Here is an 11,961-nt window from a genome sequence, read left to right as displayed (position 1 = left end):
CCTTCTCCTCCTGCCCCCAATCCCTCCCAGCATCAGAGTCTTTTCCAATGAGTCAACTCTTCGCATGAGGTGGCCAAAGTACTGGAGTTTCAGCTTGTTGGAATTTTACTGTAAAGCGTTTCATATCCTAAGTTTTCAGTGTATGTTTATTTTGTAATCATTTTCACATGTCAGAATTTTCAAATGTGGTATTTTATTGTTCTGTTGTTTAGTTGCTCAGTCATATCTGACTCTTTGCGACTCCATGGACTGTAGCCCGCCAGTCTCCCCTGTCCATGGGATTCTCCAGGCAATAACACTGGAGTGGGTTGTCATTTCCTTTTCTAATTGTTCTGTTAGAAAGTATGTGCCATTCTTCTATTTTTTAATTTGATTTTTTTCTAAATTGGAGTGTAATTGCTTTACAATGTTGTATTAGTTTCTGCTGTGCAACAATGTGACTTAGCTATATGTATACAAAGGAATGATGCTAAAGCTGAAACTCCAGTATTTTGGCCACCTCATGCGAAGAGTTGACTCATTGGAAAAGACTCTGATGCTGGGAGGGATTGGGGGCAGGAGGAAAAGGGACAACAGAGGATGAGATGGCTGGATGGCATCACTGACTCGATGGACGTGAGTCTGAGTGAACTCCGGGAGTTGGTGATGGACAGAGAGGCCTGGCGTGCTGTGATTCATGGGGTCGCAAAGAGTCGGACACGACTGAGTGACTGAACTGAACTGAACTGATACATATACCCGCTCCCTGTTGAGCTTCCATTCCACCTACCGCACCCCAGCCCTCAGTCATTCTCTATTGACAGATGGGTCATGTACTCTCAAGTCTTAGGAGTTAGTTCCTATAGGTTTTTACAGCCTCCCATCCATGTGCCCTGAGCCCTTACGTTACTGTTTAGTTCCAATACCACCTATGATGAAGCCGGCCCCTTTCCCCACTTATCCTTAATCCCTCCCAGGGAGGCAGAGTGGCAGAGTGGGAAGAGTTTAGGCTTTGGGGACTGCCAACCTGGGCTCCATACCTGGGCTATGACTCAGTATTGCTTACCAGTTGTGTGACCTTGGGAAGCTTGTTAACCAAGTTTCAGTCTCCTCACCTATAAAATGAGAATAACTTTATAGAGTGTTAAGATAATGATCGAATAAAAGAGTGTATGTGTCAGTTTCCTCCGCTCTGCCCTTTTTCGGTTATCAAGCTTCTCCCGGAAGCAGCTATAGAGCAGTGTTAAGAGCTTGAGCAAGTAATCTTGGCTCTCTGTGCCTCCACTCCTTCGTACGTGTTTTGGGAATAGTGGTACGATTGCTGCAGTTGTAGGTTTTTAGGGAGGATTCAGTCAGGTGATCCACAGGAGGCCCTTGCTGCCTGCACAAGTAGCAGCACAATACATGTTGGTTCTTCTTCTGTTATAATCTCGTAGGACCTGCCAAGAACGTCACTTCATTGTTTTCACCAGAGCATGAGCTAACCTGTGGCGTCAGAGCAGATGTAAGTTGGCCCTGTTAGCTGCCTCTTGGAGTCACTGTCTGGTGAGCCTCCCAACAACCCAGCACCAGGCCTGGGCCCCGCCTCAGTGCAGCCACACCCTGCAGCAGGCTCTGGCCCCAGGCACCCCCAGCAATCTCGGCCTGACCAGTACCAGAACCGGGGAGCCTTTGGAGTGAGTGGCCTGAGAGGGAGAGAATACCTTAGCCACAGCTTGGCATGCAGGTATCAGTCAGAGGGAAGAAAGTTGGGCTGTGAGAGAACTTCCTCAGAATTGAGTCAATTTTCAGAAAAAAGGCCCTGAGGGGGAGAGAGCCCCAGGGACAGGCCAACACGACCTTGTCCACATCTTGGGCCTTTCTTGGGGAGGCCTCTCCTTTTTACAGGAAGTGGTAACATATTCTTGCCCTGGCACCACCATGCAGGATTATAATGAGAGGAGAGAATTCATCCAGAAACCAGGGTGTGGTAGCCATCTTGGAGGGTGTCTGCCCTGCCCCCACCCGCCCGTTGTACTCCAGCAGAGGGTCTCAAAGCGTGGTCCCTGGATCAGCATCACCTGGGAACACAGGAGGAATGCAAGCTCTTGGTCCCACCCCAGATCTACTCAGTCAGAATCTGCGGGATGGGCTTCCCAGCCATCAGCCTTCTCATATGTGGTTTGTCCCTCAGAATTCAGACCAGTGAAAAGATCAAGTATGGGCACAAATATTTATATATTATTTCAAAGATGTTCATCTCAGTATTATTTATATAGGACAAAACAGAAGAGTGGAACAACCCAAATAGCCAGGAGTATAGGTTGAGCAAATTATGGTATATCCATATAATGGAATATTATACAGCCTCAGAAAATGACATTTTAATAAAACACTTGGTGTCGAGGGGGAAATGGTACCAAATAATGTTGTGATAAAAGATGAATATAAAACAGTATGTACCCATATGTGTACAGATTTAAAACAGAATAAACCCATATGTGTGCATAGAAAAAAAATCTAGACGGAAACACAAAATGTTAGCAGTGGTTATCATCTCTGGGTAATAGTACTGGAGAGTGTTTTTATTTTTTATTTTTCTTTTTACTATTCGGTATTTTCAAATATTCCACAATGAACATGTATTACTTTTACAAAAAGGAAAAAAAAAAAAACATAATGACAGTATGTGGACTTGGTTGGTCATTTTACTTCTCCAAGTCTCCGTTTCTTGTACCTCCAATGGCACCTGAGTAGGCTCCCTTCCTCCAAGCCCAGTGGAGAGTGCGATCGTTGGCAGCTTCTCCCCAACAAAATATATTCTCCTGTGATCTCCACTTTCACCATATTGTTTATCACGAATCAAAAGGATCTAAGGGCTGTTTCATTTCTTTCCCATCCTCTGAGAGCCTGACTTTGGGCACAGCAGTGACTAAGATGCCATAACTGGAACAGGCTCAGAGGTGACCAGGCCAGTCTCAAACTGCAAACAGATCTGGCAGAAGAGGACAAGAAGCAGGCCATGAGGGGCCATTAATGTGCAGGGGAAATGGAGAGGGGTTCAGCTGTGCACTAGGGCTGGTCTGAGTTGGCCGCAGGTAGCTCTGCCATGGTGCCCTGAGGACAGAGCGGGCTCTGGCGGCCAGTGATCCTTGGAGGTCTGGCTGTGGGCTGTGGGCAGATTCAGGAAACCAGAAAATAATACCGCAACCCAGCGCAATGCCTGACAGATACGGGATACTCAGTAAACATCTGTTGGGTGGAGGAATAAATGAAACTTCATCATGGTCTCTGGAGAGCAAGACCTTTCATCAGAGGATGCCTTCAGGGCCTGGGGTGGTCTTCAGGGCACAGAAGAGCTTGCAGGGAAAGGGGCTCGGGGAGAGAGCTCAGCTACGTGCAGAGAAATGGGGTCAGTGGGGAAGGCAGGAGCCTTGGAGTCCAACCCAGGTTTGAATCCCACCTCCATCACTAAGTGATGAGGTGATCCAGGGGAGTTTGCCTAACCTTCCTGGCCTCACTTCATCCCTGGCTCCCTGGGGAGGACTCCCGCACCTTGAAGGGCTGTTTTCAGATGTTTCCATGAGATGATGGAAAGCCTGTGAAAGACTGTTACAGGTCTGCTCCCGTGGCTGGTGGTAGCCGGAACACAGATTAAAGCGGGAGCTGGGACCGAGGCTAGCGCCGGGCGGGTGGGGCATGCTGCCACTCGCCCAGGAACCAAGGCAGGTCTCCGGCACCGGCATCAGCTCTGGTTGGCAGCGGAGGCCGCAGCCTCTGCACCGCCTGGCTCAGAGGCTGGTCAGTGCAGTCTGGAGAAGGATCCAGCGATGGGCTGGGGGAGACAGAAGCTGGGGAGACAGAAGCTGGCCCAGAGGGGTAGCAAGCTGGAGTAAGGTGAGGGTGTGGCCACCCAACAGGATCCTCAAGGCAGAGGGAATAAATCTGGGTTTCTCCCTCTCAAGGGTGCGTTTGGGATCTCATTTACTTGAGGTGACCTGTCTCCGTGAGGAGTTGGTGCAGCTCTTTGCTGGGTGCGCTCAAAGGCTCCTCAGACCTCCCCCGTCGCACACACTGTTTTCAGAATGGCTTCCTAATGGCGTCACAATGACCGGAGGCAACTCATCTTCAGAGATGAGAAGCCCTTACTACACAGGCATGCCTGCTTCTCATACCTTCTGGCTCTTCTTCCTGGAGCTTTCTCGTGGCCAAGCCCTGCCCTCACGCCTCTGGGTTTACCTTCACTTGGAAAGGACACTGTACTCATTGTTACGTAGATAACCCACCACCCTGTCATTCCCACCAGCGTCTTGGGCAAGATTTGCTGGCAAAGCACTCTCCGCCCTCTCCTAACTGCCTCTGACATAATCACCTCTGTGTCGGGTCAGCCCGGGGCCACCCCGTGAGCTTACCTGGCGTGGGGATTGCGTCTCACCCTCCATCTGCCCTCTGCAGACCCTAGCACAGGTGTTTGATAGCTGCTGGGTGAAAATGAGGAGGGAGGGGGCATAGCAAACACTGTGGATTGGCTGGCCACATGCCTTTTGTGATCTTCTCCCTTTGTGTTCTTCTACTGAAGAGTTGGAAATAAAATACATACTCAATTTTCCCAGCTACTCTGACAGCTAGGGGTGGCCAAGTGAAACAGTTCAATGAGGTGTAAAGGCAAGTCTTCAAGGAAGACTTTCCCGGCTAAGAGGCACACCTCTCTAAGAGAAAGCCTTTGATCCTTTTGCCCTTCCGTTTTCTTCCTACCTGGAATGAAGACATGATGCCTGGAGGCTCACTAGCCATCTTGCAACCGTGATGCAGCAAGCAACAGTCAGAATGGCCAAGTGACAAAGAATAACGTACTGTGTGGTTCTTGATGGTATTGTTACGGTAAACACGTTGACTGAAACCACCCACCCTGGCCAGGCACCATTGTAACCATTTGCGTGAGTTATTTTACAACAGGAGGTCCTGAGAAGGAACATGGAACTAACAAGCCACCACCAACTGGGAGAGTTCAGGAAACATCAAAAGGAGATGCCAGATGTCCTTCCACCTCCCAGAATCCTCCTCTCTGGCATCCATCTTGGCTAAGCAATGCATGCACCACCACCAGGAAGGACCCTGAGTCAGAAGGATTGGCCAAAGACAACCCAGAAACTAATCCCCTCACCATAAAACCTGAGACTGTGAGCCACGTGGCAGAGCAGTTCTCCTGGGTTCCCTCACCCTCCTGCTCTCCCCTTGGGTGCCCCTTCCCAATTAAGTCTCTTGCTTTGTCAGCACATGTGTCTCCTTGGACAATTCATTTCCACGTGTTCGACAAAAGCCCACTCTTGGGCCCTAAAAGGGGTCCCCCTTCCTGCAATAACAGCATCACTGATGACCATTATTCCCGGGGGTACCAATCTCATGGCTTGTTTGGGACTGAGAAGTATCTAGAAATGCAAGACTTTAGATGCTGAAACAGAAATGGTTCTGGATAAATATGGACTTTGGACACCTATCCTAGTCTATCCGAGCCCTTGTTAGGTAGATGGAATAGGGAAAGGGAGTCTAAAATGGCGATGGCTAAAAGACAAGGAAGGGAAAAGCCTGCAAAAATAGAACAGAGGAAGGTCAAAGGAAGGTCTGAGGACCAGAGTGAGGACTTCTGGTAGAACAGCACTCCTGACTAAGCCCAATTTGCATAGGGCAGGCCCAGGGGGAAGAAAAAAAACAAATAAAAAGAGGAGCCAACAGTCTCTCTCTCTCTCTCCTACGCGCCGGGGCACTCTTCTCTTAGCCTCTGTGGATCAACGTGCCCTCACGCCTCAAAGATGGATTTTCCTGCTACCTTCTAAATAAAATAGAGCTGCAACACTGATTTGTCTAAGAGCTATAACCGGTCCGTTCGAGACCTGAGAGCTATAACACGGACTGTCCAAGACCCGAGAGCTGTGACACGCCGAGGGGGCTTTAACGTCCATCACTCCAAATCTTCGTTGTGACGAGACAAAGGACCGAGGAGCATACACTGGCCTGACACCCTGAACTGCTTATTTCCAGAGATTTCTTATTATACAGTGAGAAAAGTAAGTCCTATTTACCACAGACATTGTAGTCAAGTTTTTCTGTCATTTGAGTGTGTTAGTCACTTGGTCGTGTCCGACTCTGTGACCCCACGGACTGTAGCCCTCCAGGCTCCTCCGTCCGTGAGATTTTCCAGGCAAGCATACCGGAGCGGGTTGCCATTTCCTTCTCCAGGGGATCTTCCTGACCCAGGGATTGAACCTGGGTCTCACGAATTGTGGGCAGACTTTACTGTAGCCACCATTTGTAGTTGAAAGCGTTCCTGTGGATGCACACAGAAGTTGGTATTTCTAAGATTCAGCAAGCAGAGGTACAGAGCTGCAGGTCATTGAGTGCTCGTGTTACAGCAGGCGGGTAGCGAGGCATGAGCAGAGAAATGGGGCAAGGACCAGATGGCAGGAAGTCAGGCATCTTGTAAACAGCAGGGGTCCGTGGCAGACAAAGGAAAGCAGGCACCTTCAGACCAGCAGGAAACTACACATTCTGGGTGATAAGGGTCTGAGTAGCAGACAAACAAAGTTGGGGGAAGGAGGCAATCTCCTGTGTCCAAAGTAACCTTTTGTGCACTGTGCTCTCCGTAGATAAGATTAGTCTTACAGATAAGAAATACTCCACCATGCTGGATGCCAGACACTTCTAATCTAAGCTAAATGGGGACAAAAATCCCTCCTCCCCTTGGGAAAATGGAGCTGGGATGAAAATCAGGAAAGTCGACCCCCAAACTCCTCCTTCCCCAGTGAATATTCCAGCCCTTCATTTGTTGTTCAGTCGCTCAGTCATGTCCCAGTCTTTGTGACCCTGTGGACTGCAGCACATGAGGCTTCCCTGTCCTTCACCATCTCTCATAGTTTGCTCAAACTCATGTCCATTGAATCAGCGATGCATATCCCTCATACCCGGCTAGCCAAAGAAGCTCAGCAGGGCAGCTCTTCACCTGCCTGCCGCCTGCTCTCCCTCCCTCTGAGAGTGTGCCCTTGCTTAAATAAACTTTCACTTTATTTCCTTAACCTCTCTGCTTTGTCTCCGAATTCTTTTGCATCAAAGAAAAAAACCTCAAATTCACTGGCAACACTACCTGCCTTCACAGAGCTTATCTCAGTTGAGTTTTACAATGATCTTTCATGGTAGGTTTTGTTATACCCATTTTACAGATGAAAAAATGGAGGCACCTGGTAGCTCAGCTCCCCTGGAGAAGGAACTGGCAACCCACTCCAGTATTCTGGCCTGGAAAATCCCATGGACAGAGAAGCCTGGCAGGCTAGAGTCAATGGGGTTGCAAAGAGTTGGACACGACTGAGCAACTAACACCACTAACAGCAAGAAGTTTAGCCCAACTGGAATCCACGTCCTGTACATTAATGTCATATTCCCTTTTCCCCCATAGCCACTCTAGCTCATTTCCTTTTAACTCAATTTGTGATCACTTGATGTTATTCAGGAGTGGGCAACATTCTTCTTGAATGAATGAAGTTGCTGTGAGATGCAGCATTGCCTTCTCTTTACGGTTTCTGGACAAGTCAAAAAATCCTGGTGATTTGACTTATTTCTCCATCACTACTGTTAGTGGATAAGAGAGAATTGGTTTACATAGATTAAAAGATGTTGTTTAAATTATTATTGAATGATTCAAAAGGTACAAAGGGGAATGTCGTAAAAAGTCTCCTTTCCACCCCTGTTGCTTTATAGATGAATGTTAGACAAGCTTCTGTCAGTTTTAAATTGATGGTTTTCAATGTGGACCATAATGAATAGCCCCTTAAATTTGTATTCAGCTTTAGAAATTACAAAATACTTTCAAAGGCACAGTCTCTCTCTCTCTTTTTTTTTTCTTTCCAGCTGCTTGGGGGAGTTTTCTTTAGATTCCATTCATAGTCACAGCTTTTGGCAGATCTTACTCCCCCCTCATCCCCCCAACCTTACCCACGCCCTTCCCCTTTCCCAGAGACCAAGACTTCCTTCTGGGTCCCTCATACCCTGGCTGGTACTGAGTCTCCTGAGTCCTCTTGGGTACAACCATAGGCTCTTCATATATTCTTTGTATCACTCACTGCACCAGGAACAAGTCTCTCCCAGAAAGATGCTCTGAAGATGCTGTTGATGGGCCCACTGGCTGGCCAACCTACTCTTGCACGTGTGTGGCCTATGAAATACCCTCTTCGATCAGAATATCTGACTCATTTTCTCTGATGGTTTGCATATCTATTTATAGTTTGTTCCTTACTAAAAGTTTTGCCTATGAAGAGTCTATAATATAATGGGAAGATATTATCATATTCATTGAACAATCATAATATATCTATATCTATGTATACCTACATCTATGTGTACCATATAATTAAGACTCTCATTACAAAATCTATGTATAGAGTAATTTCTGGAAATAACTCATTATTTCCTTTCTCTCTTAGCTCAGTTGTACCTCTCCCCCAAGGTTTCTTCATCTCAGTTCAGATGCGCCAGTTTCCCAAGCCAGGTTCCTCAGCGTCCTCGTCCTCCACTCTTTTTGCACCAGCCTCACCACCAGCATAGCTGGCTGCCTGTCAATCCCAGCTCTCAGTGCGTCCTGTCTGTTCTCCTCTTTAGCTCTCTCACATCTCCTTGCTTTTCTCCATCCCCTCAGCCACCTCCCTAGTTTAGCCCCCACTGGCTCATACCCAGGTGGCGCTAGTGGTAAAGAACCCACCTGCCAGTGCAGGAGACATAGGAGACCTGGATTCGACCCCTGGATCTGGAAGAGCTCCTGGAGGAGGGCACGTGCGCCTGTCTTTGATCCCTGGCAGGGCAGTGCTTCCTCTTCATGGCCCTGGCAATGTGACATGATGATGTGTTTGTGAGTCTATGTTCTCCACCCCATACGACCCTTGAGGACAGGGTCCAGAATACTCACTCCAGTATCCTTGCCTGGAGAACAAGGATAGAGGACAGAGGAGCCTGGTGGGCTACCGTCCATAGAGTCGCACAGAGTCAGACACGACTAAAGTGACTTACCGCATTCCGCCACACATCTCATGCCCCAATTTTGGTAACATCCTTACAAACAGGCTCCCGCCTTCTCGGTCTCGCTCTACCTTGATCCATTCTCTACATTTCAGTCAGGGTCCTTTTGCTTTAAAAAAGGAAAAAAAAAAAACAGTCTTGCAACAACACCCCACTTACAGGTCCACTTGTGTTCCATTATCCTCAGGAAGTTGTTGAATCCCCTTCTCAGCCTGGCTCCGGCTGCTCTGCAGCCCCTCGCTCACCTTTGCAGACACTGCCCATCACCCATGAGCTGTTCCTGAGCCCCTCACCTCCCGCACCCACCCTCCCTTACCTCCAGGCCTCACGAGGCTCTTCTGGACGCCAGGCGCCCTCCCCTGCACTGACTCCTGTGGGTCCTTAATCTCAGCCTCACCAGCATTCAATAAATAAGGTTAAGGTGTAAAAAGTCAACCTAGTTAGCTATATAATGATCCTGGGTTTTCCTCATCATGTACCTAGTGACCTGGTCACTCCATCAACCATTCATCCATCGAAGAATCATTCATTCTGCTCAGATTTATGAGACATAGTACATCTAGAGGCCCAGGGCAGCCCTGGTTCTAGGTGCCAGCGCACATGTCTCTTTCTGCAGATTGGTTCGTGCAGTCAGTCTGCACTTCCATCTCTCATTTGTCTGTACTCAACGGATGGCCATGAAACAATGAACAGAAGGGAGGCCCTGTCCTCAAGGGTCGTGATGGGGTGGAGAACAGAGACTGACGAACACATCGTCATGTCACATGGCCAGTGCCATGAGGAGGAAAGTCTGCCCTGCCGGGAATCAAAGACAGGCTCACAGCAGAAGTGAAGCTGAATGGACAGGTGTTGACAGGTAGGGCACCAGAGATCAAGGGACATGGAAGCAGGAAAGGGAGGTTCTTTCCGGAAGAGGAAATAGTTCATACAAGTCTTCAAGATTCACTAAAACCTGGCTATACCAGGACTCAGGGAATGTGCCCAGAATGACCAGGGTGCTGGGAAACATGCACCCCCACATCCTGCCTGCTGCTCGTACCTCCTCCTCCACCAGAAGTAAACTCTTTCCCCTTCCTCCTTCTCCGAGTCCTACCCATTCTCAACCCACTCAAGATCTGCTTCCTTCACAAAGCCTTCCAGGATTATACACTGAACACACAGGTACTTAATTCCATTCTGTTTTTGTACATTGTCATTCAAAGAGTCCATAACAGGTCTCAGCTTCCTACCAAATTGTAAAGTCCTAGAAGACAGGGACTATGATTTATACTTACTTTGAAATTTCTCTGTGTATCTGGGCAAGAAACCTGGGGCTGCTCCATAAATGCTGGTTGAAGCCACCCTGGAGGCCTGGAAAGGCAGTTCCCGTATCCCTAACTTCAAATCATCCCCAGTGAGTCTTTTAATATATCTCTTCCGTCTTCATTCATCATCTGCTATGATATCGGCTTACAGTCTTGTGCTGAGAACAGATTAGATGCCGTTAGCCTGGGTTTATGATTCTCGGAGAAGAGGTAAATAATGATGCTACCAGGAATGTAAGGGGATTCCCACTAGAAGTCTCTAGTTCTAATCAACCTTTGAATTTACTGTTAATTAACATCTCACCCGTGGAAAGTAAAAAATGTCATCTGTGAAGCCCCCTGAACTTGCAGATAGAAGAAGCAGGTCTTTGTTCCATCTCCACCATGTATCAGCCTTATGACGTTGGACAAATCACCTACACATTTTTTAAACCTCAGTTTTCCCGTCTTTAAAATGGGAATGATAATACCTCACAGGATTACAACTGCTCTCACAGGGCTATTGTAAGGATTAAAGAGGGTCATGAATGTGAACTTGATTGGTAATATGTGAAGTGTCATTTAAAACTCAGGGAGCACTTTTAACTTTATTACAAATGAAAGTTCTCGCCCGTCTGTTTCATTCTCAGCATTCACAATCCAGACACAAGCTCTCCACAGGGAAGTGAACTGTACTGATATTAAGGAGAGAGAGTGTCCTTCGTCTCCTATCTAGGAGATCTACTGCAACCACATTCTTAGACCCGTGTAGATGCTGGGATAGTCGTGTCTACCTCCCTCAGGACTGCAGGTCCTCAGGCAGGCATGCTGCACGCCATGGGAGCTGCCCCACCATGCTCAGACTCCTGAAACACTAGCTCTTTCCAGGGAGAATTCCCTATTGCCAGCTGTCCTCTTCAGAGAGCTCTGCTTACATTTGTCAGCGAAGGTGGTTACAAAATGCAAACAACAAAAGCGGGCCCCAAACCTAAGATCCTAAAAGAGAAAGGGTGAAGGGGACTCTGGAAGGAGAGACAGTCACGTCTACACAACCGGCAAGAATCCAACCAGTTATCAGACTTCATGAGTGCTCAGTTTAGTTCAGTTTAGTTGCTCAGTCGTGTCCGCCTCTTTGCGACCCCATGGACTGCAGCATGCCAGGCCTCCCTGTCCATCACCAACTCCTGGAGTTTACTCAAAAACTCATGTCCACTGAGTGGGTGATGCCATCTAATCATCTCCTCCTCTGTCATCCCCTTCTCCTCCTGTCCTCAATCTTTCCCAGCATCATGGTCTTTTCAAATGAGTCAGCTCTTCGCATCAGGTGGCCAAAGTATTGGAGTTTCAGCTTCAACATCAGTCCTTCCAATGAACACCCAGGACTGATCTCCTTTAGGATGGACTGGTTGGATCTCCTTGCAGTCCAAGGGACTCTCAAAAGTCTTCTCTCCAACACCACAGTTCAAAAGCATCAATTCTTCAGCACAAGGCTTTCTTCAGAGTCCAACTCTCACATCCATACATGACTACTGAAAAAATCATAGCCTTGACTAGACAGACCTTTGTTGGCAAAGTAATGTCTCTGCTTTTGAATATGCTATCTAGGTTGGTCATAACTTTCCTTCCAAGGAGTAAGTGTCTTTTAATTTCATGGCTGCCG

This window comes from Bison bison, unplaced genomic scaffold (assembly GCF_000754665.1).
Source record: "Bison bison bison isolate TAMUID 2011002044 unplaced genomic scaffold, Bison_UMD1.0 scf7180017864322, whole genome shotgun sequence".
Classification (NCBI taxonomy): Eukaryota; Metazoa; Chordata; class Mammalia; order Artiodactyla; family Bovidae; genus Bison; species Bison bison.
The sequence above is the reverse complement of the archived record's forward strand: the minus strand, read 5'-3'. Positions refer to the sequence as shown.